The sequence below is a fragment of the Peromyscus eremicus genome, chromosome 22 (genome assembly GCF_949786415.1).
Source record: "Peromyscus eremicus chromosome 22, PerEre_H2_v1, whole genome shotgun sequence".
Lineage (NCBI taxonomy): Eukaryota > Metazoa > Chordata > Mammalia > Rodentia > Cricetidae > Peromyscus > Peromyscus eremicus.
The window spans coordinates 42,716,042-42,731,831 of NC_081437.1; the positions used below are offsets into that span (position 1 = coordinate 42,716,042).

The 15,790-nt window shown below is 38.5% G+C and overlaps 1 protein-coding gene across 1 annotated transcript in view; it reads left to right on the plus strand.

Annotated features, from left to right (window-relative positions):
* Window positions 1–7,011: 7,011 nt before the first annotated feature.
* The window catches only part of Alkal2 (ALK and LTK ligand 2), a 44,194-nt gene continuing 35,415 nt past the window's right edge, over window positions 7,012–15,790 (plus strand). Inside the window, exon 1 of the transcript XR_009375757.1 lies at window positions 7,012–7,104. The gene's annotated coding sequence lies outside the window, so the exon portion shown is untranslated. The remainder of the gene's footprint in view (window positions 7,105–15,790) is intronic.

Consider the following 15,790-nt stretch of genomic DNA (forward strand, 5'->3'; position numbering starts at 1 on the left):
GAAGTCAGGACAGAAACTCAAACAGAGTGGGATCCTGAGGCAGTAGCTGATGCAGAGGCCATGAAGGGGAGCTGTTTACTGGCTTGATTCCCACGGCTTGTTCAGCCCACCTTCTTATAGAAGCCAGGACCAGTAGCCAGGGGTGGCACCACCCATCATGGGCTGGGTCCTATCAAATTGATCACTAAATGAGAAAATGCCCTATAGCTGGATCGCATGAAGGCATTTCCTCAACCAAGGCTCCTTCCTCTGACATAAAACCAGCCTGTACAGTTACCCACTGTAACTACATGGTAAGACCCCATTATTGCACCATACATACATACACCATGCATACACTTTGCCCACAGGACACAGGAAAATTGATCTAAAATAAAACAGTAAATTTCCTCTCTCCTGGCTAGGTTTCACAGTGCACAAAGATACTCTGTAGCCTAGTGAGGAAGAAAAGGCATCAATGGTCTTTCCTAACCCTAGACCATGAATGCTATAATACCAACCTTCTAGGTAATGTATATGCTGATTGTATAAGGCATGAGGACCAGAAAGAAGGAGCATTTGGCTGGTTAAGCATTTGGCTGGTTAAGCTTTTAGGCTTTGAGCAGCACAGTTCAGCTGAGATTCATTCTGGATGAGGACTGAGAGTGTTCCAGTCTGAGGAAACAGGATCAGCTGTGGCATTGGCAAGGTGAGGTGGCTATGGCTTGTTCTGCTTCTCTGATCTTCCAGCTTCACCCCAATACCTGGCTTCAGGTTTGTTAATAAAGACTCTTTAAGATTCATGCTACATCATAATATTGATATAGCTGTTATTGGGTAACTAATCACTTTCTGATTGGATTTGACAGCCCTGTTCCCCATGAGGGAATTTCATGTCTGATATTACAATCCTAGTCAAAAGCTCATAGCTGGGGAGGTCACAGGTCCTTACATAGATTCTGCTTATTATTTTATTAAATGGCCATGCTATAAATTACTTTCTAAATATTTATATTTGTACCATAGACATACTCTCAAACTTTGTTAGAGAAGGTTTTATTTCAATGGACAGCTGTCAGTGGAGACATGCTAACTGATCAAAGTGCTGAGAATAAGAAACTCAAAGCTCCACCTGAAACAGGATATCAATATTAATTCCACAGCCACTAAGGCTCAGAGAACGTTGCAGAAGAGAAGGTAGAAAGAATGTAAGAGCTGAAGAATGGGAAGGAGTGTTTTGAAATACTGTCTTCCGAACATTAGTGGGTATCAAAATTATGATCTCATATCAGCTATAGTTATCTGCACAAGCCCTATACAAAATCAAGCTAACAGAAATTTTAACATAGATGGAGTAAATGATCTCCAGGCACCACCTGAATACTGAAGAACCATTAGCAATAAATAGTTGCTGGGAAGGGACATTCTTTGTTGAAGATATAGCTACTGATTGGTTTCCCATACTCCAGTAGATAACCCAACAATATATGGACAGCACTGATTGGATTTAGTGGTTTATAAAGAAAACATGACAACAAACAGCAAAAGAAAAATTATCTTAATTCTACAAATATTATGTGTTTGATGCATATCAAACCAAACATAATAAAGTACTATGTGGTAAATATTTAACTAGAAAAAATTTCAAAGCAAAGTTTAATTACAAGTCTCTATCAATAATTAATAACAAAGTAATACTGAGCTCACACTCATATTTCCTAACCCTAACCCTATATTGGTGTGCTACAATGGCAAACATGTTGCTGTTTTAATTTTAAGGACCAATAAATATGTGTCCATTTTACCATTACAAAATTTCTTATTAACTGTGAGCATGGTAAGAAATCTGTGTGGAACTGAAACCTCCCATGAGTAGAAATCTATTTGCTAATGTATGTTTTCCTTGATATGACTAATTTCCACTCCTGTGAAATGCTCAACCAGCAAACATGTAGTTGATAGCTGTCCAAGTCACTCTGGCTTTGAGCCTAGACCCAACCCTTCACCAAAGGAAATTCAGTCTCAGAAGCATAACAACCACCCCACAGTTAAAAATTAACATTTCCGTTCAGCACATGGAACCAAACAGCACATTAAGAGAATTATACACCATAAATAATTAGACACAGCAGAAGATGAGCTGTCCCAATAATATTATTGTAGTTCTAAATAAGAAAACTAGTTACTATAATGAACAACACAGATGAAACAGAACCCATGAGAGATCATCTCAATAGATACATAAATAGCATTTGACAGCATTCAAGATCCGCTTATGACAAAGACACTAAACAAACTAGGAGTGTTTTTGTCATACAACAAACAACTAAGAGAGATTTTGTAATATATTAAAAGGCAATTAAAATGCATAGCAGATATCATACTTAGTTGGGAAAGACAAATATCCTTTCCAACAAAAAACAAGGTGAAGTGTACACTTTTATTCTGTTTTTAACACTGTGTTGGACATCCTAGCAAGAGCAATTAGGCAAGAAACAGACACAAGAGACACCAATATCTAAATTGGATATGAAGATGTAAAGCCATGTCTATTTGCAGATAATATAGTTCTTTGCACAGAAAATTCTGTAGAACACACACATATAGACAACTACTAGAAGTAATTAGGCAAAGGTTATATTTTTATATCCCTACCATAAATAATCTTTTAAAAAATGAAGTATTTCCATTTACATCACATATAAGAATAAAATACTGATAAATTTAATTAAGAACTTAAACCAGCCCAAACAGGACAGATCTGGCCACCACAGAGCCCAGGTATGCACCTGCCTTACATGCTGCCAATGGGAGATTTAGATGCTCAGATTGCATCAGACAAAATGCAACAAGAAATTGTCTAATTTTAGATTAAAGTTCAATATGTAAATTAGAAGATTTGGGATCATGTCCAGGTGGAACTTCCTACAGAATATATCCTTTAAGTGTGTGCCGGTGCAGCAGCCATCACACACTACATGATGGTCCTTCTGGCAGGAACAGCAATGCACATGTGTGCCCTTTCTTCTGAGTGAGCACAAATGGAGGCCTGCTGGCCTGGAGTGCAAAGTTCTGGCACTCATTAGAGCCAGATGAGGGACACAGATTGTGTATTCCAAGCAACTACATTTTAAAACATGTACAAAGTTATTTTTAACCTTTTACAGTCCTTTTTTGGTTTTCAGTGTTCAGAAACAATATTAAACTTTTGCTAATGCAGGACCGAGACATAAACTGCAAACTCTGAATAATAAAACAATGGATTACCATATTAGAGCAAACAAGGAGAGAAGACCTCACAAGAGCCATGGGAGAGATTATCTGAACAAGAAAAATAGCATCCTAACTCAGAGAAAAAGCATCAGGGGAGGAACACATCTTGTTCAGTTGAGCACATGTGAATCAAGAAAGGAGTATACCTGGGTCTTAAGAGGACCACCCCAGTCAGGATGTGTTATCCTGGTCTTACCTTGATGAACTGAGGAGCATATTGAGTCAGGGGAGGCTCACACTTGAGACAGGGAAGGGCTGGCTTGGACCACAGGAGCAAATAGGCTGGTCCTTGGAGAATGCCATGGACAGATACCTGCCCAGGCTTGGATCTGCCCCCATGCTCCTCTAGAGCCATCTGCCTCCTGGCTATGACTTCATACTGTTTTCTGTTCCCTTGCAAGTATAGGGACAGGCCACATTTTAATCTCACTCCAGCGGTGGCATCAATGTGAAACTCTACAAGCCTTTCTGGAGTATGTTCTGTTAGTTCCCATTGCACCTTCCCTTCCCTTCCCTACAGCATTCAGGAGCATTCTCTGAGGAGATTCATGCTGATCACATGAGATGGTGGAGAAAAGATACAATAAAAGCTTAAAGCTGTGAGGCATCTTTTATTCACTGTGGGAGCCCGTTCTTGGGTTCCTCGTGGCTTTCCCCAGCAGGTCCGCATAGAGGATGATTAGACCACGGGCCTAAGTGCAGGTGTCTGGGATAGTCTGCACTTGGCTGTGCTGGGGGAGGAGGTCTTTTGCTCCACCCCTTGGCGTCTCTATAAAAACCCTGGGGCAGAGACAGTCGGGGCCCGTTGGAATAGGTTCCAGGCCCTCTCGAGGCTATCCTTTATTTTCTATCTGTTTATCTCCGCGATATTCTCCGCAATAAATCCTTCTATCTAATATTTCCTGCTGCTCGCACTCAAGAAAACTCTGGGGAACTGTGGGGGTGGTTGGGTAAACGCCCCACAATTCACATTCTTTACACATTTATACCTGACTGTGCCTCCTTCCTATGTAATTTTCCCTAGTGCCAAACTACAGCCTCCTTTGATTCTGCATTTTTCACTGTCTTCCCTCTGAAGGGAAATGTTCTTCTGAAGCCCCAGGCCATGTCTACCTGCAGGCACTTCCATTCTTCCACTACCTATTTAGAGGCAGCTAAAACAAAGTTACTGGGGCCTGCATATATGGTTGGGGGAGAACTAGAAAACTTGCCTACTATGTGGAACTCAATCCATGAATGCAAAAGCAGAGGGATACTGCAGTAGTGTGTGACTTGGACAATGAAAGCCAACATTTTACAGCCTGCCTTATCTTACTGCAATGGTTTATGAATTCATATTTGATGGGGTCAGCTGAGGATTTCTTTCACTTAACAAATATCAACCAAACCAGAAATACTGTATTTAAATCTCCTGGAGAAAGCATAAAATACTTTGGACTTTTGTTTTGTGAAAGGAGGAAGGGAAATCCATTTTTTTATCTAATTATGGAATAGATGTTTTCACTTATTTTATGTTGTTGTTTCTGAGATTTTTCTTAAATTAAGGTGAAATTTTCATGCAGTCAAGTGTACTGACCTTGAAGACATGTTCTGATATTTTGGTAAAGATAGTCATGAACACATCATGCCAGTCTTACTCATTTCCTGAAGCAGCTGTAACAAATTACTGCAAAGCCCATGGCTTAAACAGCACAATTGCCTTACAGTTATAGGAGCTTGATGTCACAGTGGACACACAGGCAAAGCCATGATAAGGAAGACCTTGTTTCTAGACCCCCTGGTGGTGGTGCTACTTTCTCTGCCAGTTTCATCTGCACCATCCTGACTGTGCTAGGCTCCTTAAGTAACATCAGCCTTTCTTCCCTACATTGTGGTTTTTGTCTTTTCCTCATCTCTGTTCACTCCTCCTCTTGTCTGGACATTTGTGCCTACACTTACAGCTCACCCAGATCATCTGGCATGGTAGATGAACTTCTGTATCCTAACTGAATCACAGTGTAGAGTCTTTCCCATGTGAAGTTCACAACTCTAGGAACAAAGCGTGGGAATTTTCACAGATCTGGTGACCACAGCAGTTAGGGTGTCTCCATTTACATCCAGAGCATCCATTACCCTGTATTCAGACACACCCACTACTCTTGTCTCCCTTAACACAGATGGCCAGTTCTTCAGCTTCACTGAAGAAGTAAAGGCAGCATGTGGTCTTTCATGCCTGAGTTCTTTTATCAACAGATGTTTCTCAGAATTCTTTATGCCACATGCATGCCAGCAGTCATAGCCTGTTGCACCATAAACACCTTGCCAATGGGAATCTCAGTTTAGAGCTTGGCAATTATAAGTGAAGTTACTAAAAATGTTTTAAAGTCTTTTAGTAGACAGATGTGTTTATATCACTTGGGTAAGTATCAGTGTAGCATCATAATCATATAGCAGGTGTAATTTTACCTTGCTATAAACTCTCAAACAGTTTCTAAAGTCATTAAACCTGTCTTATAATGTGTGAGAGTTCAAGGCTTCTAGAACCACCTCAACATTTGGTGATTTTTTTTTTATTCCAACAAATGCTACCATTCTGTGAATTTAAGTCACAACATCCTAAAATCTAATGTTTCTAAGCACCTTTTCACACCTTTGTGGGACATGCACTGTTCTTTCAGGGCACGTTTGTATAAGCTACCCAATGAGTTCTTTATGTAATTTGTATACAAACCCGCTGTCTGATAAAAGCATTATGAATGTTTTCTGCTAGTCTAGCCTTTATATTTTCTAAATAATGTAATGTGATTTAATTTTCTAATCTTTTCTTCTTAAGGTCAACATCTGTCTTCTCTGAGGTGGCCAGAATATGCTCCAGGGTTTTCGTCTACGAGTTTGTGGGGGTTTTGCATATGAAGATAAATTTGTTAATGTGTACAGGGAAAGGTAGGGGTAGAAGTTCAGGTTTTCTAATTTATTTTGATAATCTAGCATCAACTACAAGTATATTCCTCTCTCCACTTAGCTTTTTTAGAATTTTTATCATAATTCAAGTTATCACAGGTGGGTGTCCATTCTAAGGCAACAATAGAATCTTATGTGCTGGGAACACATGTCTCTGCTACTCCAACCTTGGGGTAAGCCATCAAATTAGGCAGGGTGGTCTCTGATTTTATTAACTGTTATAAAAATATTTGAGTTATTCTGAGTCCTTTATATTTTCACCTAAGCTTTATAACTGACTTATAAAAACAATTTTTCAGAAAAAGCTCATTGAGATTTGGGTTAGGGTTGTTTTGATGCTGAAAAACAACTTTTGGATACCTGATAATTTTAATTCTTGATAATTTGAACCTCTGTGATTTAAAAAGAGGGACATCTTTCCATTGAGTTAATCCTTCTTTGATTTTACTTATATATCTGGACAACTTTTGTATAAGATGCTCATGAATATTTTATATTAATTTTTATTGTATTATATAATAAAGTTCGTTTCACTTTTCACTTTATCAATCAACTATGTAGAAATATAATTAACTTTTTGTTTTGTACTGTATGATCTTGTTACATTCATTTATTGTTTTTATGTTTATTTTGTAAATTCCTTGTAAGAACAATTATAAAATGAGAACAAAGACATTTGTTTCTACCTTTCCAATCTATATGCGTTTATTATATCGAGTTTTATTACACTGACCAGGAGACTAGTACAATGCCCTGAAGTCACATTGAGCATATTGTCCTGTTCCTGGTTCCAGATGAAAAGCTCATTAGCTCACTGTGAAGGGAGGTGAGAGTTTCTCACTAGGCACTGGTCAAATCAGGAAGTCCTCTGATATTCTTTCATTGAACTTGCTGAAAGCTTATAAACCACAGGTGAGTTTTTAATTTGTTTGAATTTATTAAAATGTTCATGTAACTTTTCTTTTTTAGTCTGATAACATGCTATTTACAGTGGTGGTTTTTCATATGTTGGACAATCTTGAATTCTTGGAACCTTTCACACTTGATAATGTTCACTCTCTTTCGTTTAGTCTCTTTAGACTTTTGAGACTATTCTAATAAGCTATTCTGCCCTAAATTTCTTTGAGGGAGTGAATAGTTTTGTCCTGCTCTAGTGCTAGAACTGTGTGGACACATAACATTTCAGAAACGATTTTTTGTGCTATATGTTCAGAAAGAGCTTACAGAAACTTCTGTTGTTCTTATAGTTTACTATTGTATCTTTGCAGCGAGGTGTTTTGATAAGCTTAAATTAGTTCTAGCACAAAAGTTCAAAATCTTTATTGCCTACTTGATATGGTAGCTTTCCCATTGCTGTGAAAAAATACCTGACAAAATCATCTTAAAAGAGGAATTATTTACTTTGGTTCACAAACCTTGGCTTTATTGATCTGCTCATCGTCAAGTAGATCCACTTCTTTAAGAATAAGGTGAAGCTGAACATCATAGTGCCTGGAGTGTGTGGCCAAAGAAGGTGTGTAGAAAGAGGTTGAGTAGGAGGACAAGATTGTGCATTTAGGGTGGGTGAGCATGTGGAAGGGGAGACAAATGTGTGGAAGTTTATCAATGCATAGTAGATAGGAAGCAAACTATAGCATGATGCCACACACATTCAGGGAGGGTATTCTTCCCACAGTTACTCTCCTCTGGAAATGCACACCCCCCCCCCAGCATAGACACACACACACCACACACACATACACACATACACAAAGCTAAGCTAAGCTAGGATGCATTTCTTAGTCCAATTAAGTTGACAGTTGTAATTAGCAATGTGATTCTTCAGCTTCCTTTGTGTCAACTCTGGGAAGCTTATCTATCAAATAATTTCTCCTTTGCCTTAGCTATCAAATTGACTGAGTAACTGTGTTTACAGTTTTCCCTTACAGTCTTTCTGAATCTTACGGAAATGGTAGTGCTATCTCTTCTGTCATTTCAAAAATTTATAATTTCTGTTATTTTATTTTCTTGTTAAGAATTTATAAATTTTATTATTTTCCAAAGAATGGCCTTTTTAGTTAGCTTTTCTGTTTATCATTCTCTTACTTAGTTCTTTATCATTCCCTATATTTTATTAAGTTGGGTTTAGTTGTTATTATCAAAAAAATGATACTTTTTTTTCTAAATTGTTAGCTGGAAGCACAGAACAATTTTAACTTCACATCCTTATTTTACTATGAACCTGAAAAATTGTGTGTTTCTGCCTAAACACTGGTATTGGTATATTTTGGGGGGTACAATTAAAGTATTATCTAATTTCCTGGTGTTTGTCATTTACCCCTTGAGTTATTTACAAGTATTCTGCTCAAGTCCAAATACGTGGGAGTTTCATAGATTTTTTTTATTCTTATTACTTACTGAAAACAGAACGTTAAAAATCTCCATTGTAATATTGGGTTTGTCTACTTTCCTTTTGTTTTCCCTTTTTTTTTTTTTTGAGTCTCTGTGTATAGATTTGTTATTATTGGTGATTATAGCATCTTCCTTTTGCTATTTTAAGCTCCCTTCTTTAATCTTCCATGAGGGATTCTGGCCCTAAATCTACAGTATCTGGCCAACTGGATGTGTCAACACACACTTATTTCTTGATATATTGTTTCTCACTCTTTTATTTTCAACTAAATTGTGTACTTTTTTAAGTCAAGTCTCTTAAAGAGCATCTAGTTAAGTCTTACCACTTTACTTGCTCTGATTATCTCTGCTTTGAAGTAAAATAACCAGCCCATCTTGGCATATTTACATTTAATGCAATATTGTTATGGTTATGTTTGAAATCTGGAGCTGTAAGGCTGCTTTGCTTGTTCAGTTTTTCTGATAAGAGGAACCAATGAAGCTCCATTGGACCTTATTGGTTCTTGGCTACCACTTGACTCATAAGTCTACCAAAGATCACCCCTAACTAGCTGTGGCCATCATCAGACCTTCATAAATAAACAAGAGACCAGGTAACCTAGCCCAGGCCAGATGTTCCACCTACCTGAACTACAAATTTGTGTTAAGTACAATGTTATGGTTTGAATGTGCAATATCCTGACAGACCCACATGTCTGAACACTTAGTCTGCAGCTGGTAGTGCTGCCTTTGGACTACAGAACCTTACAGACTTGAGACCTGTCTGACAGCCATGGGGTGGGATTTGAGGATCATAGGCTGGCCTTTTCCCCTTCTGGTTATCTGCATCCTGATTCAAAGAGATGTGAGCACACCTTGCCACAAGCTTCCAATGCCATGCTCTCTCTGCTATGATATTTATTTAAACCATGAGATAAAAGTAAAGATTTCCTCTCTTACATTTCCTTTCTGTCACAGTGAAGCAAAGAAAAGTAACTAATGCACTTGCATATCTGAAACTAATTGATTTGCTGTGTCACTGGCTGCTGCTAAATTAATTGATTGTACCAATATGCCTTCCTCCAATTGTCTCGCTTCTAATTTGGTCCAAATGTTTCTTTGACTGAAACTTTCCCCACATTATGTATTTACTGATAATCTGTTAAACCAGCCTCTCACTAAATTTTAAATATGATTTAGAAGATGATTTTGTATTGTGTGATATTTTGTTTGTGTTCTGGCAAATAAAATTTGCCTGGAGATCAGAGGGCAGAGTTAGCCACTAGTTAACCATAGAGGCTAGACAGTGGTGGCTCACACTTTTTTGTTTTGTTTTGTTTTTGTTTTTATTAAGGAAGTTTTTCATCCATTTTACACACCAATCAGAGATCCCCCTCTTCCCTCCTCCCACCCTTCCAGGCTCCTCCCCAACTCACCCTCCACCCCTCCACCATAAGAAGGCAAAGCCTCCCATGGGGAGGCACATCCAGTAGAGGCAAATCCAAGCCCTTCCCTGTGCCTCAAGGCTGCATGAGGTGTCCCATCATAGGTAGTGGGCTCCAAAAAGCCCCCTCATACACTAGGGATAGATTCTGATTCTAGCGCTGGGGGTTCCCAATCGAATCAAGCTACACAATTGTCTTGCCATGCAGAGGGCCTAGTCCAGTCCCATGCAGGTTCCACAGACATTGATCCAACTTTCATGAGTTCCCACTAGTTTGGCTTGGTCATCTCTGCAGGTTTCCCCAGTGGCTCACACTTTTAATCCCAACATTTAGGAGAATCATTCCTTTGATCCCAGCACATGGGAGACTCACACCTTTAATTTCAGCACTAGGAAGGTGGAGACAGGAATATAAGGTGGGTGGAGACAGGATCTGACACTTCATTTGGTCTAAGGATTCACAGAGGTAAGAAGTCTCTAGAGCTGCTGCTCTGCTTCTCTGATCTTTTAGCTTTCACCCTGATATCTGACTCCAGGTTTTTATTAATAAGACTAATTAGGATCACACTTCAATTTTGTTTGAGATTGTTGACTTCTCAGGTATTTTCCAGTCTTCAAGAGATGATGTGCCTTCTCAGGTCAACCCTAATTGCTCCTTGAGAGTTCTATTTTCCTTTGATTATATCTATTTATTCTTTTTAGTATACTATTTTATTATTTGATAATTTCAAGTAAATGTGTGCATTTATTTTGATCATATTCTTCCCCTCACTTCTTTCCCTAATTTCTTGCAGAACTACTTTCTATCTCTTTGCCATTCCCAATTTTGTATCCTCTATTTTTTATAAACCACCAAGTCTACTTCGTAATGCCCATATACTCACAGGTGTGAGACCATCCACTGGAGCATTGTAGTCCACCTTCTGAGGACTAAACCCCTAAAGAGAATCAACTCTCAGTTTCCCTCCAGAAACCATCAATGGTAGCGCCTCAATTGTGGGTGAGAACACATGAGCCACTCCCTTCCCATGCTAGAGAGTTGATTGGCTTGATCTTGTGAAGGCAGTCACAGCTACTATGAGATCATGAATGCAATGGTCCTGTCATGTCCAAAAGGTGCTTTTACTCTGGTACTGCCTAACCTTGAACTCTATAATCTTTACACCCCTCTTCCACAGTGGTACCCAAGCCTTCTAGGGGTCTTTAATATACATGTCCTCTTTGTGGATTGAGACTCCATAGCCACTTAGTCTCTGCGCTTAAGCCAGTTGTGAATTTGAGTTAACTGCAGTTCACTGCACAAAGAAACCTCTCTAATGAGATCTGAGATCTGCACTAATCTACAGATAAGGAGATATTTAGCAAAATAGTAATTGGAGGTTTGCCTCAGGGCCTTCCAGATCCTGGACCATAAATTCTTATGAAATTTATCATAACAGGCATGTTATTTTTCCTGTGGTCTAGGCCTTAAATCCTATCAAAAAACAGTTGGTCACCTTAATATTCATTCCACTGCTGCTAGCATGAGCATCTTTGGGTGTGTGTGTGGGGGGGTCTTTTTCCTTTCTTTTTTATTGAAAATAGGCTTTTTTTCCATACAATATATTCTGATTATGGTCTCCCCTCCCTCAACTCCTCCCAGATCCTCTCTACCTTCCCACCCACCAAATCCACACCCTTTCTTTCTCATTCTAATTAGAAAACAAACAAGCACCCAAAAAAATAAACAATAAGATAAAATAAAATAAACAAATCAGAATAGGACAAAACAAACAAACAAGGGAGTAAAAAAAAACCACTAGAAACACATATAAATGCAGAGACACAGACATTCACACATGCAAATCCCATAAAAAAAAAAAAACACAAAACAAGAAACTATCAACAAAGACCTGTTCTTAACTCACATGGTTCACAGCTAAATGAGCTCTCTCAACAGCTTAAAAAGTACCTTCTAGTCCTATGAAAGCCATCAGGGAAGAAACTTCCTGGTCATAATTCACTTGATGTTTCCATGTCCTGTGATGGAAATATGTGGTGTTTTCAGCAATAGTGTCTTATCAGGTTCTGGTGACATCCAAGAGCAACAGCATTGGCCTGTATTTCCTGAGGGTTTCTGAGACACCCCTGACAACAACTCCATGGAAAGGAAACCACACCTGACACTGGGGTTCTTACTTGGCAACCTATGGGTTCTAGGAAGAACACTGTTCCCTGTGTAGGACAAATATAATTAAATTCTTCATGTATACATATACACATACCTCCTCTGCCCTACCCTCTATGACTGTTCTTGACTATTCCCCTTCTTTCAAATACAGACAGTTTTCCAATACTCTGATATCCCCTTTGCAAAACAACCAAGATTCTAACCCCTATCTGCCATATCTGTTACTGAATAAATGCAGAAATAGGATCTACAATATTACTGTAAAAACTTAATAATACTGTTATGTTCAGATCGTGGGGACCCTCAAAAGACCACCACAGAGACCGAATCCCACATTTAAAAGCAAAGAGCCTTTATTTCAAGCTCTGAGCTTGGTTCCTCTGTCTGTCTGACACAGGGGTGAGAGCAGAGAGCCCTGAGCTCAGGTGGGGCAGAGTTTTTATTATAGCAGAGGTTGGGGTGAGGGCATTTCCAGGGTCCAGGACCCTGATTGGCTGACAATTGTCTAGGGGTATCTGTAAAACAAAAATAGGTGTGTGCTAGACTCAAGGACATCTGGCCACCTTATCTAGTGGTTGGAATGTTGGGGATGTCAGGTTCTCCTCATCCCTGGGTAGATACCTGGGTGGTGTCAGCTTAAGGCTTTTCCTGGATCTGGGTGTTGTCTGCCTGTAGATGTAAGCAACCGTCTTATTAAATAAGAAACATAGAGCCGATTCAGAGAAGAAAGCCAAGAGGTCAGAACTAAGAGCCTTACCCTTCCTGCTTCAGCTATCCTGCTTCAGCCAAGAGAGCTCTCCGAAAAAGAGGCCTACTTCCTGTGTGTACGTCTTTAAATACTCTAGATGTTCTGCCTTCTCATTGGTTGTAAACTAAACACGTGACTGCCTTGTCATTGCCTGTATGTACCGCCCTCCAGGTCCTTAAAGGCGTGCGCCACCACCGCCACGCACTTGCTATGGCTCTATAACTCTGACCCCCAGGCAACTTTATTTATTAACATACAATTAAAATCACATTTCAGTACAAGTAAAATACCACCACATTTCCCCTTTTCTATTTTAATAAAAAGAAAAAAAAGAAAAAGGTTATAACTAACAAAAGAAAAACTATATACAAAAGTACAATAACTATATACAATATATACAAATAATAAATGTCTAAACAATGTCTAGTCCATTTGTATTTGACAAATTCAGAGATGATAATTTCATTATCCTATTTTGTTAAGTCCAAAATGTATCTAATTCACTTTCTATCCTAATTAATCTTCAACTAACTAACCTTCAGCTATAACTAACTAATCTTCAACTCCCTCAGAGACCCAAGAAGGAAATAATATTAGCTAACAAAAATAAAAACAGAAAGTGCATGCAAGCAACTTCCAAAAAATTTGTGAGTTGACAGAAACAGCCAACTGCCTGGACAGTCACCTGAGGTTTCTCCGCAATGCTGGGGCATCATCTTCAGCCTATATAGGCTTAGCATATCTGACAGACTCATTTGTGAAGTAGGATGTACACAAGGTCAACAGTTCAACCTCACATTGGGTGAGAGCAGTCCATGCACCAGAAACACCTGAATTCCACTAATGTCATGTCATGATTCAGGATTTTAAATTCTGGAAAATGTTGATGGTTTTTTTAGTTCAGTTCTCCATTCTTCTTGGCTGTGTACATATGGCTTCATCTCAGCATCCCGTTCTTCTCCACATCTCTCTATCAAATGCCAGTCTACTATTGAGAGGCGTGAGCTTAGTTACTCTTCAAGAATAACTGTTTCAGCTGCTGTTCCATAGCACATCAGAAGCCATCGGCCCACTGCCTGTTCAGCTGCCTTCGAAGAAAAGGGCACTGTACCTTTTCCGAGTTGCGAAGGCCACGTCAGGGATGGTGCCATATTGTCCTGGCCTCAGAAGATGCCTTTTGATAAAGCCATAACCACGCTTGTTTAGGCAAGAATCAGTAGTCCTTTGTTTCATGTCCTGTCTGTCCATTTTGTCATCAGTTGATTCGAGGATACTTTGTTGTCCAGTGGCTAACTTTTGCCACAATGAAAGCTAACTCCATACGCAGTTTCTTCAATGCCCATATTTTCTCTGAAGTAGATTGGTACTGCCAGGAGCCGACATGTCTCATAGTCATAACAAAAAAGAAAAATTTTCTAAGTTATTAAAACATTTTAAATGCCGTATTCTGTAGATCTCTGAAGGGTTTGAAGATGACCTATCTAAAATATATCTGCTCAATTTTTAAAACATATCTAATATGACTACAAGTTCTATTGTAATGTCTAACTACTAACTATCATTTCTTTATATCCTAATGGTAATAATAATATTCAAGGATCAGAAAATTGCATTGTTAAATGAACGATATAAGTACAATTAGAAATATACATATAGCATTTTCTAACAATATCAATTTCAATATATATAATTTGTATACAATATAAAACAATCCAATCCAATGTAAAGTATTTAAAACTAGTAATTGTCTTTTTCTTCTTTCTTTCTCTCTCTTTTTTTTTTTAAATAAGAACCTTAAATCTAATCTGCTTAGTCTTTTTCCTAGCCCTTGACAACAACTTGTAACCAACCCCCCTAAACAATGTGTCTAGGCCCCTAAACCTGTCATGGCTGCTGTGTAGTCAAGATATTTTGGGGCCCCTTTACAATACTAAAATAAAAATTTATAGAAATGGGTATGTATTTACAGATTTCTTCAGGTTGCTCTTAGAAAAGACAGAAAATATCCCAGGAAAAGAATGGGAATCATTTACAAAAGTGCTGGTTATTAAACTACAAATATGGGGGCTGGAGAGATGGCTCAGCAGTTAAGAGCACTGGCTGTTCTTCCAGAGGTCCTGAGTTCAATTTCCAGCAACCACGTGGTGTCTCACAACCATCCGTAATGAGATCTGGTGCCGTCTTCCGGCCTGCAAGCATGCATGTAAGCAGAACACTGTATACATAATAAATAAATAAATCTTTAAAAAAATAAAAATAAAAATATAAATAAACTACAAATATGCAAATATAACAACTTTGTGTTCTATCTCATAAGCACATGTCATCAATATGTTTCACTGATAAAACAAAAACTCAAGTTCTCTTTTGTCCCATGCATTTGTGGTAATTGACAGAGCTCTGCCAAGACTGGACAGAAGGACTCTCAATTGTGGCCACATGCTATCTGCACTGGACAGACAGAGTTACTTAATCCTTTGTGACTACGGCACAGAAAAAGAGCTGCACAAAAGCAATTTTCAGTATAACTGAAAAAGAAAGGAAATGTGTATTTGGGTAATATTTTTGAGCCCAATTAACTTTTTCTAATGTAAAACTTATGGTTCTTAAGAAGAATCTCTGAAATCTAGAGTATTCAGCACTGCACTGGGCTAAGCTGCATTTGTTTTCATGCCCTCACATTCTCAAAGCACAATGTTTTATTTATGGGAACTCTATATAAAACTTGCAAAATTAAATAAAAACAAACAGATATGGTTTGCTTATGAGTCATGAGAGCTCAGAAATTACCAGCTCTGCCTGAGTTTCTGAGCCTTACCTTTAGAAGCAATACCAGATAGACATGAAAAAGGCATCACTCTTCTTT